General features: G+C 39.1%; 1 protein-coding gene and 1 non-coding gene across 3 annotated transcripts in view; both read left to right on the top strand.

Moving 5' to 3' along the window:
- Positions 1-18,092, top strand: part of OPCML (opioid binding protein/cell adhesion molecule like) — a 1,160,427-nt gene that overhangs the window by 94,570 nt on the left and 1,047,765 nt on the right. The window lies entirely within an intron of this gene.
- LOC111522125 lies at positions 7,004-7,105 on the top strand. Its single transcript, XR_002725170.1, has one exon. It is a non-coding gene; the product is annotated as a small nucleolar RNA U13 (small nucleolar RNA).

Here is an 18,092-nt window from a genome sequence, read left to right as displayed (position 1 = left end):
TTTTGGAGACGGAGTCTCGCTCTGTCGCCCGGGCTGGAGTGCAGTGGCCAGATCTCAGCTCACTGCAAGCTCCGCCTCCCGGGTCTACGCCATTCTCCTGCCTCAGCCTCCCGAGTAGCTGAGACTACAGGCGCCTGCCACCTCGCCCAGCTAGTTTTTTGTATTTTTTAGTAGAGACGGGGTTTCATCATGTTAGCCAGGATGGTCTCGATCTCCTGACCTCGTGATCCACCCGTCTCGGCCTCCCAAAGTGCTGGGATTACAGGCTTGAGCCACCGCGCCCGGCCTCTATTTCTTAATTCTTAAGTTCTATTTCATGTATTTCCTTTTCGTATCAATAGTCCAATTGTTTTTATTAGAATAGTTTTTTTTTTTCATGTGATAGTAAAACTGATAGAGCAATTGCCTACCATTTTTTTCTTTTTCAAAATTTTCATGTCATTCTTGGGCTTTTTTTCCTTCTCCAAATGCACTTTACTCTGTGTGTGTGTGTGTAACAGAAAGAGAGGCATAGATCTGGATTTATTTTTAATTACAAATTCTAGTTTATAATTTGTGCTAACACATAATAATTGACTTTTATGGATGAGAATGTGTCTGTCACCTTACAGAACTTTCTTAACAGTTTCTTATTCTAATAATTTATCTGTAAAACCCTCAAATTCTTTTACATGTAGGCAATCATACCGCAGAAAATTACGACAATTTTCTGTTTCTTTGTGATATTTATATTATTTATATATTTACTTTGACATTTTTATTGGCTAAGCCTGTAGTATAATGTAGAAAGTGGTCTTTGTTTTTTCTTGCTCCAAGCTCTAATAGAAATCATACACACACACACACACACACATATATACACACATAATTGCTGTAGGTTTCTGTGTGTTTTTTTTCCCCCCTGAGAGGGAGTTTCACTCTTGTTGCCAGGCTGGAGTGCAATGGTATGATCTTGGCTCATTGCAACCTCCGCCTCCCAGGTTCAAGAGATTTTCCTGCCTCAGCTTCCCAATTAGCTGGGATTATAGGCACCTGCCACCACGCCCAGCTAATTTTTGCATTTTTAGTAGAGACAGGGTTTCACCCTGTTGGTCAGGCTGGTCTCGAACTCCTGACCTCAGTTAATCCACCCGCCTTGGCCTCCCAAAGCTGGGATTACAGGTGTGAGCCACCATACCCTGCCTGGATTCTGCTTAAAGCTTTTATAAAATTAAAGACTTTCCATCTATTTCTAGCTGGCCAAAAAGTTTGTTGGTTTACTCAGGAATAGTCATTAAATTTTATCAAATGCTTTTCAACTTTTATTAAGATTATTACATTGTATTTCTCTTTTAATCTATTATCATATCTAGTTACAGTAATGGCGTTCCTGATGTTAAGCCATTTTGGTATTCCTGAATTGAATGTGCTTGTCATGATATAATATTCTTTTAATTCGTAGCTGGATTTGACTTGCTCATTTTATTTAGGAATCTTAGAGAAAGAATGTAAAGGTAAACTGAGGCTGGAGCCAAACCGGGAACGAAGACACAAGGCAAATGGCAGTGAGAATAGCCTTTCATTAGGGCTTGCCAGCGCGGTTCCTCGTCCAAAGGCGGAAGGAGGAAGTGGCGCTGAGGGAGGAGGGTAGGGACTTCTTATAGCCTGAAAGGGAGGGAAGCTGGTTGCGCAAAGAGGGCCTAGGGGGTCTTGAAACTGCTAGGGCAGGAGTTGAGTAAGGGTCACGAGGAAGGGGTCTTTGGAAACCGCCAACCGAAACTGCTGTTTACGAACTTGTGGAATGCAGGTGAGCTGCAGGTCAAGGGAGAGCGTGGCTGCCCAGCCGGAACTCGGAGGCGTGTAAGTCTGCGGGTGTGTGCAAGGGTGAAGGGAGTCTAACAAAAGGCCGGCTACGCCGGGTAACGCCGCCATGTTGGGTCTAGATTCCTGCCTCACAAAAAGTGCTCCTTTTGTTTCTTTTTGTAGTTTGGTTTTGGTGTAAGACTTAGGTTGGGCCGGGCGCGGTGGCTCACGCCTGCAATCCCAGCACTTTGGGAGGCTGAGGCGGGCGAATCCCGAGGTCAGGAGATGGAGACCGTCTCCGTCAACGCATTGAAACCCGTCTCTACTAAAAATACAAAAAATTAGCCTGGCCTGGTGGCGGCGCCTGTGGTCTCAGCTACTCTCCTGAGGCAGGAGAATGGCGAACCCGGGAGGCGGAGCTTGCAGTGAGCCCAGATCGCGCCTCTGCACTCCAGCCTGGGCCACAGAGCGAGACTCTGTCTCAAAAAAAAAAAAAAAGAAAGAAAGAAAACAAACAAACAAACAAACAAAAAAGAGTTAGGTTGGCCTCATAAACATTTCCTGTTCCCTGAAACAAATGGAATTTTTTCTGTAAACTCATCTAGGTGTGGCATGGTGGAGTTTTGTTGGTTCGTTTTTATTTTTGTTTGCTTGAGGTTGGCTTAAAAAAAAAAATCTTTTACTCTCCGGACACCAACGGGGAGCCCAGTACTTCAACTCAGTTGTGACACTATGTGGGGCTAGCAGAGAACCTGCAGGTTAAGGGCTCAGTCCCACAAGACTGCCCCACTTCAGGTGCCAGTCACAAGTCCCGGGTTTCCACCGTGCTTCTGACCAACCTGCCACAAATCGGGGTTCCTGCGACTCTTTTCTCAGGTTCCATAATTTGTTAGAAAGGCCCACAGACCTCAGGAAATTTATTTATTTATTATTAGCAGCTGATTGTACAGAATAGAACTCAGGAACAAGTAAACGGAAGGAATTCGAAGAGCAAGGCATGGGGTGCAGTGTGTGGGGGCACGGAGCCCCCCTGCCCTCTCCGGGTGCACCCCCTCCCAGGCCCGTGATGTGTTCACCAACCTGGAAGCACTCTGAGCCTATTAATACTTAAGGGCTTTCCTGAAGGTTTCATTACATCGGCCTGATTTATTAAATCGTTGCACCATTGGGGATCAACTTCGTCTCCAGCTCTTTTCCCCTCCCCAGAGGTCAGGATGGGGGCTTAAAGTTGCAAGGGGCTTATTATACTTTGGTCTTCCCAGCAAGCAGCCCCCTTCTGAAGTGATCTAGGGCCCTCAAAGAGTCACCTCACTAGAACCAAAGACATACTCATCACTCCTATCAGAAATTATGGGGAAAAAGGTGCAAAGATCAAATATCTATTTCTTACTGTGTCATACCTAGTATTCATTTTTCCATCCTTTGTTATTCCCTCAATGTCTTTTAATTTCAGGGGCCCTCTTGTACTCCACATATAACTGCATTTTATTTTTCAGAGTTTAGAATGGACTTTTTTGTATGATTGCTGATATACTTTAACTTTACTGGGTTGGTTGGTTTGTTTTTTCGTTATTTGTTTGGCTCTTGCCTGTGGCTGAATTGATTTTATATTTTGTTCCATTATATTCCCTCCCTTGTGATTTGAAATTTATATATCTATTTCTATTCTTCTAGTGGTTACACTTATATTTTTAACAATTTTAACAATTCTGTCGACAGCTATAATATCTATATCTTTCTCTTATATAAGAATAAAAAATTTAGTATTCTTACACTTCTCACCACTCTCTCTGGCAAACTCCATGGTTGAGAACATCTGGGATTTTAGTTCCAGATGGTTATTTTATACATTTTTAAAACCTCAAGCATCAACAGTTATTTAAACTTGACTATAACTTTTAGTGTTTTATTTGATTACTACTCTTTCTTGTATCTTTTTACTTGGTTTTGTTTTTTATTTTATGGGATTTTCCTTACATATATTTTTTTCCCTGAAGAATTTATGGGTGGCAGAATTTCCAAGTCTTTGCAGGTTCAAAAATCTTCATTTTGTCCTCATACTTGAATGCAAGTTTGCCAGGGTATGGAGTATGGGTTTAAAATAACAATCTCGGATCATTTTCTGGTAGCATTTAGTTTTGCTGTTAAAAAATAAGATGCAAATTTAATCTCTATGTGATTGTAAGTAATCTGTTATTTTCTCTCTGGAAATTTTTAAAATGTTTCTTTATGTATGGTGTTCTGACATTTTACCATAATGTTGAAAGTTGTGAACCTTTTAAAACTCATTTTGGCATGAGGTAGATCCTTTCAATCTGAAGACCCATGTATTTATTCAGCTCTAAGTAAATTTCTTCAAATATTTTTTATCTTTTTTTCTGCTCATTTTTCTTTTTCAGACCGCCTCTATATCTCTTAATTTTCTGTTCATATTTTCTATTTCTTTCTTTCTTATTTATGATTTTTACAGGAGAAACCCTTAGTTTGATCTTCTAGCTGTTACTCTTCATCTACAGCCATTATGATGTTTTAATATTTAGAACATTATCACTTAACCATTATTTTACTTTGAAGATCATTCTTAATTTCAAGATATAGTTGTTTCTGTTTAAAGATTAAGCATTTTTCTAGAGTAACTCTAAGGACATGAATAGAGCTTAAGGTCTTTGTCTCTTCTTTGCTCTATTGAATGCTGCTTTTTAAAAAGTGTGTTTTCCTTCAAATGGAGAATAAGATTTGATTTTCTATGTTTCCTTTTGTTTTTTGCCAAACTTCCCTTTCCTCCTGGCCTGGGTCTGTTTACCTGCCTGTGTTCTAGTTCGTGTGGTAGTGGAAGGAGGCTCATACTGTGTTGCTGGGTCTATCTCCTCTCCATGGAGGGACCCATGGTCACCATTTGTGGTGCCTCTTTGGGCCAGTGCCCACACACAAACTGCTTTTCAGTGCTACAAATACCACAGGCTTGACTTGGTCAAGTGAAGGAGAGGGGTGGTGGTGGAGGGGCTGCGTATGAGGGTTCTCCAGAGGCACAGAATGAATAGGATGCATGTATACATGAAAGGGAGTTTATTAGGGAGAATTGGCTCACATGATTTTACACGAGGAAGTCCCACCAAGTTAGGCCATTTGCAAGCTGGGGGAGAAGCTGGTAGTGGCTCAGTCCAAGTCTAAAGGCCTCAAAACCAGGGAAGCCGACAGTACAGCCCCCTGACTGGAACCTAAGTCCTGAGAGCCCCGGGGAGGCCACTGGTGCAAGTTCCAGAGTCCAAAGGCTGAAGAGCCTGGAGTCCGACGTCCAAAGGCAGGAGGAGAGGAAACAAGAGTCCCCACCTGGGAAGAGAGTGAGCCAGAAGAGGCCGCAAGCTTCTCCTCCCCCTTCTTCCTCCTGCCCTGCTCCAGCAGCGCTGGCAGCTGACTAGAGAGTGCCCACCCACATTGAGGGGGATCTTTCTGTTCCGGTCCACTGACTCAAATGTCAGTCTCCTCACAGACAGACCCAGAAACAATGCTTCACCAGCCATCTAGGCATTCTCCATCTAGTCAAGCTGACACCAAACATCAACCGCCACAGACTAGCAGCCTCAGAGACACCAGCATCTACCCAGATTGCCCGCTAGATTCTCTGTTAACCCCTGCTCACACTCCTCGGCTTTCTCATCCCACAAGCCCTCTCTTGCATGCATTTTGGACTCTTGTTTTATCTGTTGTCCCTTTTTGTCCCCACAACTTTGATACCATTGGCTTTCTATTGTTTAGACAATCATCAACATTTTTCATCCACTGGCACAGCTCTTACTTCTTCGTCAGTGCTCTTATGAGCTGCACTCTCACCCCCAACGTGGGTTTCTTATCACTTCATGGGGGTTGAGATGGGCTAAAGTAAACCCATGTGGCTCAGGCTTACTTTTTTTTTTTTTTTTTTGATACGGAGTCTCACTGTCTCCCCCAGGCTGGAGTGCAGTGGCCGGATCTCAGCTCACTGCAAGCTCCGCCTCCCAGGTTCACACCATTCTCCCGTCTCAGCCTCCTGAGTAGCTGGGACTACAGGCGCCCACCACCTCGCCCAGCTAGTTTTTTGTATTTTTAGTAGAGACGGGGTTTCACTGTGTTAGCCAGGGTGGTCTCGATCATCTGACCTTGTGATCCGCCCGTCTCGGCCTCCCAAAGTGCTGGGATTACAGGCTTGAGCCACCGCGCCCGGCCAGGCTTACTTTCTTAGTCAAGTCTTAGCTTCATCTGTTTAAGATAGTTTACATCTGAGGAACAGGGGCTTAGATTTTCTAACTCTTTGTGGGTAAAGGGTCTTTTATGTATCTCTCATTGACATTCACTGACTGACGCTGTCCTGGCTGGGTAGCAGTATGGGATATGAGACTGCATGCAATCTAGATCCTTCTCCTATGCAAGCAGGCCCAGTTGGTGTGCACTTTGAAAAATGCTTCATAATGTAAAAAGAGCCATGGGTAGAAGGTGATAAAGTGACTAAATTTTCCATTAGGCAAGGTGTGGGAAACTCTTTCATAGATAAGGTGACTGTTGAATGCTTTAATCAAGGATGACTCAGTTTGCAGTCAGAGAATTTGGGTGGATATCAGGAGTAAGAAGGCATTGCAAGGTTCGCAGGCAAGAGGGGAGAGGTGAGCGAGGTTGCAGAGGTTTTGAAGTGCATGGCATGCTTAACAAATATTAAGTGATCCATTCTGGTTATCCTGCATTTAAAGGGGAAGGGAGGAGTCATTTGGCTGAGGTGTGAGAGGTCTCTGAAGGAAATGTGTACCAGGCCCTAATTGTCTTCTGTGGCATTTCTTTATGAAACGACCTGCAATTTCCCAAGCGCACATGATGCTGAAACATTTACACTGCGGACTGCAACACATCTTGACTCCCCAGGAAGAGCCAAAAAGGTGATAGATGGTGGAGGAAATAGCTTCTGCCCACCATCTCATCTCAGCCTCTATTGATATTATTGGGTTATTGATAATGGCTTCCATCTGTGGCAGGCAGAACAAGCTCCACCCTTTTGTGTGTCTATCTCATGACAGCATTCAGCTTGGCTGATACCTAACACGTTACAATCTGGGTCCTGATCATTAGGCAACATCATCAGTTAACAACAAATAAATGTTGGTTTACCATCAGAGAAATAAGATGTCGTATAAATTAGATAGGTGTGCTAAAAACTTAAACAATCATTAGGCTTAGATGAAAAGAAATGAAGCAGGTGCTTCTGTGGTTCGTAAGTGTGATGGCTGGGCTCTTATGCATGTGTGAGATGTGCCACCCTTGAACCTTCTTATGACGTCAGCACATTACCCATCTGATGTGAAAACAACAACAGCAACAACAAAAATGAAGCCATGAGTGTGTATAAATGAACCAAAATAGAACAGCATTCCATCATACTTCTGAGTCCTAAGGACTGAAAGGTTTAAAGTTATGCAGTTATGCAGGGGTTTTCACATAAAGTATTATCCTTGCTCCTCAGAAGAACCATGCAAGTTTGGTTCTATTATTATCCTCACTTTACAGCTTGAAGAAACTGACAATTTTAGTAACTATTCAAGGTCACACAGCTAGTAAGCGGTGGAACTGGGCCATAAACCCATATTTTCCTAATTGTACGCTCTTTTGTTTTTGCAAGTAGTCCTTGATACAGGACATAGTACATCCTGGTACTCACAAATGTGAATGTGGAAACTTGAATGTGGGATGCTGGACTCTGAGATCACATTTGTGAGATTGTCAGCCCAGAACCTCCAGATCCTGAGAAAATTTTAAGTGAAAGATGAGCGGAGTGAAACTGTTAACTCATGCAATATGTGGTTTTTGACTAAAGTCAAAATAGGGGAATTCTATCAATATAAAAGCCTTGGGATGAGGGGACCGATCACAAAAGATGGCCACACAGTCCCTTACTCGTTGCCTCACTATATTCCATCTTTCATTTTGCCAAGTCAAAAATACACCAAATGGAGGAACGAAAACTTAACAGTCTTTTTGCATTCATTTATGTAACAATCAGCTCCTAGGTTTTTGTTATTATTTTTCTTCCTTTTTTTTAAAAGTGACAATATAAGTAATGTAGTAGTTTGTTGTTGTTCTTGTTGCAGTAGGTATGTTAGCATTTTTTTTTTAAATTTGAGAATGAACAATTTACTGCTAGTTTTAAAACTCATCTACTACGCAATCCTCAACTGGGTATTTTGTGACTGCACTTTGTGCATATGTTTGTATGTGGTTGCATGTAGAGGGTGTGTTTGAGAATGCACCTGTGTATTTTGGAAATCATTATTTATAGCTCTTAATTAAAAAATTTTAAAGGAACTATATGGGCTCAGTTCTTTGTTTTCAAATGTGAGCCGCTGAAATTAGATCCCTCTTACACCTTTGCCAGAGAAAAACTGTGCAATATGCATAATGTGCTCTTGTCCCCTCTAGAGAGGTGGGGCTAGAGTGGAAACGGCTAATCCTCTTCACGGGGGATGAATTGGAAATTGAGTTTTGCAAACGAAGTCAGAGATAATTTCCCATCTTCATTATTTATGTAAATCAGTTACTGTATTTTAATTATCCACTGCTTGTATCGTCCACATAAAATGCCTTTCCTTTTATTTAAACTGCAAATAATTGCCAGTAGAATTATTCATTGGAAATTGGAATCCACTTTTTTGATCTCTAGAAAGCCTATTAATAATGAATGAGGATGTTATTTATTTGTTACAATTCCACAAATGGAAACTGAAGAAAGACTCTATGCTCCTCACTTATCTCCTCTGACAACACCTAAGTAAACCCACCCCAGGAGAAATGCCAAAATGTGGAAAAGCAACATAAATGTGGAAAAGCAACATTTTTTTCTTCTTTCAACAAATGAAATGCCTACTCATTTCAACAAATGTGGGCCTACTATGGGAAAAGCACTGTTAGGTGAAGTCAGGGAGAAAGTTAAGCTAGACATGAATTTTACCTTTCAGGACATAATAAACATTCATAAAATCCTTGACATTTGCAAGCGATATACCCTGAGACCTTCACCAATCCCCATATTCATGAATCTTACTATAGCATATAATTTGCTACATAAAATGCAATAAAATATAACTGAAAAATATAAGTGACCCCTTTGGACCCTTAATGATTCTATAAATGCAGAACTCAAGTAATTTATAAAGCTATTAAAATAAATCTCGCCATTAACATAAACTCTATACTAGGCCATCTCTCACTTGAACAATTTTTGCACTATCCAGAGAACTTGCTAAAATAGCTTCATAAATTGCTTTTTCCAGTTTCCGTACAGAATGTATGGTGGACCTTTCATGTCTGAACTACTGCAGAATCTGAATCTTTGCTTTTAAATATTATTTTAAAAATATGTATTGTATTAAATAATATAATGTATATTATATTGAATATATATTAAATATATATGTGTGTTATGTATATATGTGTATATGTATACATAAAATTTTTTTTCTGGCCAAAGTCATCACTTGATTGGATCTACTTATTTTTCTCTTCTTTTATATTAGCAACAGTAGAAGCCAATTTTCTTATTAGGAACTTTTTTCCCCTTCCCATTGGAAGAACCAAAGTTTGACCACCTTTTTAGCCTATGTATGGGCCACGCCGATAAACTTGGTAATGGGTGCCCTGGGCCTTCCCAGCTACTCTTACAAGCTATAGAAGTCACTTCTGAACTTCAGCCTGGAGTATCGAATGCAAATTTGGGTCTCACAAAAATTAAAAGATAATATCCATGATGAAATCTGAAGCCTTTGTAAACAAAGCACTAACTTCTATAACCACAAATGAGCAAGGTCTGATGTACTTAAATATTCACTACGAGGGAGAAAGTGACAGATACTCAAAGGAAAGATACAGGTAAGCTTAGCTTCGGAAGCTGCAGGGGAGATTGAGGGAGACTACAGGCAGGAGGCAGCATTTTTCCGGACTTTGAGGATAGGTAAGACTCAGAAACGTGTCACAGACTAGACATCATAGACAGTTTGAGTAGAGGACACAGAATGAGCAAAGGCGCGAGTGAGGGGGCAGGGAGCTTTCATGAGCAAAGTGAATAGTGGAATCCCATCTAACTATAAAGGTAATTTCTCCTCAGTGTAAAAATACAAAAAAATGCTTTCCTCTTTCTGGAAATATGGTAAGATGAGGCATACACAGAAATAATCCCAGTGTATAGAAATACTGTGAAAAATATATTTAAAGTATTTTTAAATGCATAGTGATCTGGCAAGAAAGCAAGGGAAAGTTCAAGAAACACAAAACAACAAAACAATATTACTTCAGAAAGATAAGTTGGCCGGGCGCGGTGGCTCACGCCTGTAATCCCAGCACTTTGGGAGGCCGAGACGGGCGGATCACGAGGTCAGGAGATCGAGACCATCCTGGCTAACACGGTGAAACCCCGTCTCTACTAAAAAAATACAAAAAACTAGCCGGGCGAGGTGGCGGGTGCCTGTAGTCCCAGCTACTCCGGAGGCTGAGGCAGGAGAATGGCGGGAACCCGGGAGGCGGAGCTTGCAGTGAGCCGAGATGGTGCCACTGCACCCCAGCCTGGGCGACAGAGCATCCAAAAAAAAAAAAAAAAAAAGCTAAGTTAAGGTGAAGCCAATTCTGCCCTAGGACGGTTTCTGATCCCTCATTCCCTAGAGCGCAAATCTGAGGGATTGTATGTGGATATGAGATAAAGCCTGGGACCTGGTAAAACAGCCGGAGTCCATCCTGGAGCCACAGACCCTAAAGGCAAGATGCTGAGATAGGTTAAGGGGGAACATGGGCCTTGCAGAAGGAGAGAGAGGGACTGCTTGCCTGGGTTGAAGATGTCTCTGGATGGAGGGGAAAGAGAGGCTTCTTGGAATCCTGAACTGAAGACTGCTCTCCCACGAGTGTTAATTCACAACTCCTATGTGGCTCCCGTAAGTTGTAAGCTTGGACGTAGGTTGTTGGTAAGACTTGAAATCCTTGGGAAAAACAATGCAAATCTGCACCGAAGGCATGCACTTTAATTGCAGGCATTGCTTACGTTTCCACGAAGTTTTAAAACATGTAGCTGATCACGTATATGAGGAAACAGACCACCATGAAGAAAAGTCAGTGCTCGTAGTATAGTGTAGAAAAGGAACTTTGAAAACTACAGATGGGGTAATGTTTCAAAAGCAGAATATAAAATATGTATATATAATTATGCACAAATAAATAAAAATGGCTGTCAGAATATAATTTAGGAATAAGAGAACATTAAAATCCACCAGTAATATTTTTAACCAAATAAAACTTCTTAGAAATAAGAAGCATAATAACTGAGAGTAAAATTTCAGTAGATGGATATGAAACAGATTAGTTTCAGCTGTGGAAAGAATTCATGACTGGAAGACAATCTTAACAAAATAAATACCAAAAATCTAGAATAGAAATTCATAAACTTCCTTGGTTCATGTCACCATTCATGTGTTAGTGCCTCAATAATTTTTTTATAGTACCCCTAGAGCAAAAGAAATACCCAACATTTCTTTTATTAAGTAGTTAGGCTCAAACAACTTCATTTTAGTATTTTGCATAGTATACAACAAATAGCTATGTCTCTCTCAAAAATGAAACATTCCCACAGTGTTCCTGTGAATTCACTCTGGTTTCCCAGTATTCCTTGACCTATAGTTTGAGAACCATGGATGTAAAATAAAGAAACAAAAAATGGAAAATGTCAAAGACAACTTAAGGAGACTCCCATGTAGGTCTAACATATGTCTAATGGAAGTTCCAGAAGAAGAAAGGGAAAAGACATGGCAAGAGAATTTTCCAGATTTAACACAAAATTCATAGATTCAGAAAGAACAACAAATTACAAGCAGAATAAAAAAAAAAAAACAAATAAACAAACTGGGCGTGGTGGCTCCTGCCTATAATCCCAGCTACTTGGGAGGCTGAGGCAGGAGGATCACTGGAGCCCAGAAGTTTGAGACTGTGATGAGCTTTGATCACACTACTGCACTCCAGCCTGGAGTAAGACCCCATTAACATAGTAAGTCCCCATTTCTAAAAAAATGTTTTCTTGTTTTAAACAGATACAATAAAATACATATCTAGACATGCTTTAGCAAAACTCTAGAACAGCAAAAACAGAATGACATTAAAAGTAAAGACAGATTAAGAACTGATTTGTTTCCTTTCCAAATTTATTTTAAGGTCAGAGTACATGTGCAGGTTTGTTACATGGGTAAATTGCGTGTTGTGGTGGTTTGGTGTTCATATTATTTTGCATTCAGGTAATGAGCATAGTACCCTACAGGTGGTTTTTCAATCCTCACCCTCCTCTCACACACCACCCTCAAGTAGGCCCTGGTGTCTGCTGTTCCCTTCTTTATGTCCCAGAGTACTCAATATTCATGGACATAAAAAAGTGAAAATGTGCAGTATTTGCTTCTCTGATAACTGATTTCTTAATAGTAGTAATGATTCCTCTTATCCAGAGAGAACCATAAGTATTCTGATATATTTTCTTCCAAATTTTTACCTGTATATGTCAAATGAAATATATACTTTTGAAGAAAGTAAGATGCAAAACCATATATACTATGTGAATCTCAATTTATTTTATATATATATATAAAATATAGGTATATAAAAATATAAAAAATATATTTTTATATATAAAAAATATATAAAAAATATATAAAATATATATAAAAATATATATTAAAAATATATAATATATATAAAATATATATTAAAATATATAATATATATATAAAATATATATATATATAAAATATATATATATATAAAATATAGGCAGGATGTGGTGGTTCACACCTGTAATCCCAGCACTTTAGGAGGCTGAGGTGGACAGATCACCTGAGGTGGGGAGTTTGAGACCAGCCTAACCAACATGGAGAAACCCCGTCTCTACTAAAAATACAAAATTAGCTGGGCGTGGTGGCACACACCTGTAATCCCAGCTACTCAAGAGGCTGATGGAGGAGAATTGCTTGAACCCAGGAGGCGGAGTTTGTGGTGAGCTGAGATTGCGCCATTGCACTCCAGCCTAGGCAACAAAAGCAAAACTCCGTGTCAAAAACAAACAAACAACACTGAGATTCATACAATACACATGGTATTTCTTTTATTAAGTAGTTAGGCTCAAATGACTTAATAGTAATATTTTGTATGATATAAAACAAATAGCTGTGTCTCGCTCAAAAGACATATAATTATATGTATGAATTGAGATTCATACAATACATATGGTTTTGCATCTTTTCTCAATTGATACAATGTGACTATTTTATTGACCTATTCAACAAATGATTGTCAAATGACGTCTAACTAGGATTTAGCGAATGATTTTAAATAAATAAGATTTAATTATATGTCAAGGTACTATACTGAATACTTTATAAATATTAATTTATTTAATGTTAAGAACTGCATGAGACAGTTATTTCACAATGAAGATACTCAGATTTGTTAATTTTAAGCATCAGATGTGGCACTTGATAAATGTTTCTTTGCCTATGTGTTTATATTATATTCTTTTTTTTTTTTTTGAGAGGGAGTCTTGCTCTGTGGCCCAGGCTGGAGTGCAGTGGCCGGATCTCAGCTCACTGCAAGCTCTGCCTCCCGGGTTCCCGCCATTCTCCTGCCTCAGCCTCCCAAGTAGCTGGGACTACAGGTGCCCGCCACCGCGCCTGGCTAATTTTTTGTATTTTTTTTTTTAGTAGAGACGGGGTTTCACCATGGTCTCGATCTTCTGACCTTGTGATCCGCCCGCCTCGGCCTCCCAAAGTGCTGGGATTACAGGCGTGAGCCACCGTGACTGGCTATATTATATTCTTAATATAAATTTTTAGAAGTGAAACTAATGTTCGAAACCCATGTACTTCTAAAGTTACTAATAAAACCAATCTGCTTTCTGGTAAGATTTCACCTAATTAAAACCTCAACCAAACTTTGCCAATATTGAGTATAAGAACTAATTTTAGAGGTTGACAACGTCTGATAATATTTTAAGAAGGTTAAAAAATTTACCTCATTTTGCCGGGCGCGGTGGCTCAAGCCTGTAATCCCAGCACTTTGGGAGGCCGAGACGGGCGGATCACGAGGTCAGGAGATCGAGACCCTCCTGGCTAACACGGTGAAACCCCGTCTCTACTAAAAATACAAAAAATTAGCCGGGCGAGGTGGTGGGCGCCTGTGGTCCCAGCCACTCGGGAGGCTGAGGCAGGAGAATGGCGTGAACCCAGGAGGCAGAGGTTGCGGTGAGCTGAGATCCGGCCACTGCACTCTAGCCTGGGCGACAGAGCAAGACTCCGTCTCAAAAAAAAAAAAAAAAAAAAAATTTACCTCATTTTATCGTGATTGTATTGTGATTGTAACTTCTACATTTACAAATATGTTTGAATGTTTCTCACATCTAGGCAGTGGTAGTGCTTCTTGTCTGTGATATTTGCTGAATTTTCCCTTGGTGTTTCAGCATTTTTCTCTAAATGCATTGGACAGTAGTATTGTATAACATATTTGTGTCATGTATTCAAATATGTATGACTTTTATTTTAAGGTTTCCTGGCATTTTTTCAATCAAATGAATTGTACGTGTATATTTTTTTTTCTTTTCTGTTGTGCTTAAATTATCCATTCCCATCCCAAGGTTAGATAGTTATTCACCTATATTGTCTGTAAGTGCTTTAATATTTTATTATTTTACATTTAACTCTTTAGGCTGTCTGGAATGTTCTTTGCCATATGTACTAATGTGAAGGTTTATTTTAGTTTTGTTTTCCGAATGTTTAACCTTGCCTGTAGTGCCAACTTCTTCCCTTTTTGTTTCCCTTTAAAGCAATGCTCTTAGTAGTCTCAGCTGACAGACTTCAATTTCTTTCCTCTTTTTTTAAAACCCATTGTAGTTTTTAGATCCCACCTCTCCACCAAAACACCTCTTATCTAGTCACCAATGACTTCCCCATTATTATCTCCACTGGCCAGTTTTCAGTCTTGATGGGATTTGATCAGTCAGCAGTATTGGCACAGCTTAACCACTGTCTCTTCCAGAAACAGACTCATCACCACAACCTCCTACCTCACTGGCAATTCTCTCCTCCCCTCGGCACAATCCTGCCTCTAGTGTTGACAGGTCCTAGGCCTCTGCCCGTGGACTTTTCTCTCTATGCTCACTCCCACCCCGATTCCATCCGGACTCACTGCTTCTGATAAAATCTATATATTATGCCTCTAGGGTTTATAACTGTAGTCTGTGTCTCTCTCCTGAACTCTAGAGTATATATTAATACAATAGCCTTCTCAACATTTCCACCTAGATGTCTAAACGAGCAGGCTAGATGTGTCATAGTCCAAATTAAATTCCTGATCTTTCTAAAGCCACTTTTTGTGAGGTCATCTCAACTCAGCTAATGAAATTTACATCCTTCAGGTGCTCAGACCAAACATTTAGGAGTCACCCTTGACCCTTCTCTTTTTCTCATACTTCACTTTCACGCCTTCAGTAAATCCTGTTGACTCTACTTTCTGCAAAATCTTCCATACCATCTGCACTGCTACTTTGTTCATCATATCTTGGCTAGATTTTAGCAGTAGCCTTCCACTGGTCTTCCCAATTTTAGTCTTGTTTCTTTACAGCCTATTTTTAACCAAGAAACTGGAGTGATCGTTTAAAAATGGAAATCAGATCCTGCCATGCCTCTGTCCCGTGACTTCCAATGGCTTGCCATCTCACTTGGAGTAAAAAGTGAAATCTGGATAATGGTGTAAAAGACTATATGATCCAATCCCCAGCTCACCACAGTCCCTCTCTGGTCCCATTTCCTACTATTTCCCTGCCTCAGTTACTACAGCAAGAGGAGGATTTGGTCTCCTTCATCTCTCTTGAACACATCAACTGGTTCCCGCCTCAGTGGCTTTGCAGTTGCTGTTCTCTCCTGGAAAGCTCTGTCCCAAGATATACGGGTGGGTAACTCCTTCATCTTTTAAAAATCTTTGATCAAAATTACCCTCCTGGGGAGGGCTTCCTCATTATCCTCTTTGAAATTGTATTCTTCCCTCCCTCCCTCCATTCCCTTTCCATACCCACTACATTACTCTTATCATTCTTGTATACATCAGAGTCTAATTCTACTCACATTTCATCTCTTTGCACTGATCCTTCTGTCAATTATTGAACTCGTATCATCTGATCGAATCACTAAGATTTTGTTAAACATATTTCATGTCTGGTGTAGAAGGCCTTTCTTATTATTCTTCCTTTATAAAATTCCCTTAGTTATTCTTGGCTTTTTATGCCAGCTTAACTTTAAAAGTACTTCATCATGTTTCCAAAGAAGAAAAGTCAAATTGATTTTGTTATTGGAATTTCATAATACAGGGACATTCATGTGCAAAGAATTAATATCTTTATATCATTCACTCTTCCTTTCCCAGAATGTGGTATGCTTCTTCATTTATTGAAGCCCATTTTCTTTTTGACATCGATTTTGTAATTGTATATTTTCTATAGTTCTTACATGTGTCTTATTTAAGTTAATCCTACATGTTGTAGTCTATGCTTTTTTTCCTGCTTTGTTCTATTGTTGCTATTTTATTCCATTATGTAGTTTCAAAAGATTATTTTCAAATAGCTATTTTTTCAAATTTCTATCTATCAGCAACATTGTTCAACTATCTCATTACTGGCAGTAGATTTTCAGTTTATTCCTTGGGTTTTTGAAGTAGACATAATGATAATTCTGTCCCCTTTTCATCATGCTACAATGCCTTGCCTAAAACTTCTGCAGAGTATTGGATAATAGTGGTAGTCACTAGCCTGTTGGTCTTCCTCTCCTTGTTCACACTGCTGGTTTGAAGTGGATGTCTTTGTCATATTAAGAAAGTATCCTTACATTCCTGATTTACAACACACTTTTTTGAAAAAATAAGAAACGGTTGAGAAGTTTGTCTTGTGCTTTTTGTTTCCATCAGTTGAGCTAATATTACCTATTAATTCGATTAATAGATGTTCTAATATTAAACTAAGTAAACAGTTGCAGTGGGTGGTTTTTTAAAGACATCCTATTGAATTTAATTTATTAATGTTTAAATGAGGATTTTGCATCTATGTTCGTAACTGTGTCTGTTCTATAGTTTTCATCTTGGTACTATCTTTCATCCAGTGTTGGAATGGGCACTTCTATGAAATAAATTAGGAAGCAATTTGTCTTCTTCCAGGATAGAAGGCTAATCATGCGTGTAGAGGTGTGGACTTATATATATATGCACATAGATATTTTCATGGAGAGTATACGCTGCTAAGAAATTTGACAGAATTTATTGTTAAAAACGACCTGGTTCCGAAGCCCCAAAACTTTTTTGATAGTTTGTTGGTTGTCTTTCTCATGATTGTTGGTGTATTTCGGTGTTCTACCACTTTAAAAAAAATCTTGAGAGTTTTTTGTGGTTTTCCAGCAAATCGCCTATTTCTATTTAATTTTCAAACGATAAATGGAATTGTATGTAGCATTTTCTTATGATTTAAAGAATATTTTCTAAATCTGTTCATTACCATTTCTAGTTCTGCTCATTTTTATTTTTTCTATTTATCTTGTTAGTTTTCAGGAAACTTGTTTAATTGATATTAAATTTTTCTTTCTAACAATAAAGAGTGTAAGATTTGTTTATCACCATTTTGATAAGTTTTGTTTTTTTTTTTTTGTCCCCCCCAAAAGTGGCTTCTATTTTAGTTTGCCTTTGATCCCATATTAATTTAGGAAGGTGATTTTAAATTTCCTGCTTATTAAGTTTTTTTTGTGTGTGTTTAAATTACTATTCTTATTTTTCTATTCTTATTGTAATGTGGTCAAAAAATGTGATCAGTGTGATTTCTGCTACTAAGAATTTATTGATGCTTTTTTTGTGATATGGTAGATCAGGTTTTATAAGGTTCATGGTCACTTGAAGATAAGGTACTTCTCTAATGTAGTGAAGGCAAGTTTTTAAATTTAGCCTGTCAATTACGTTATCAAGTTATCTATATCCTTATATTCATTGGAGGTCTATCTTATATTTGAGGGTGTTAAAGTCTCCCATAATAGTACTACTGCTAATATTGCCTCATACTGCCAACAGTTTGTTCGCTTTACTTTCTATACTGATTTTTATATTTTTTGTATAATGGTTCTTGAAAATTACCTGTTCATAACAGATATACCTATTTTCACTGTCATATTTGGCATCTGTAAAGTTCCCTCACACTTTGAATTCACTTTGACTCATATTATGATTTCTAACCTTGCTTTCTGTTATGTTTT

The sequence above is a fragment of the Piliocolobus tephrosceles genome, chromosome 13 (assembly GCF_002776525.5).
Source record: "Piliocolobus tephrosceles isolate RC106 chromosome 13, ASM277652v3, whole genome shotgun sequence".
Taxonomy (NCBI): Eukaryota; Metazoa; Chordata; class Mammalia; order Primates; family Cercopithecidae; genus Piliocolobus; species Piliocolobus tephrosceles.
This window is presented reverse-complemented; position numbering and strand designations above follow the sequence as displayed.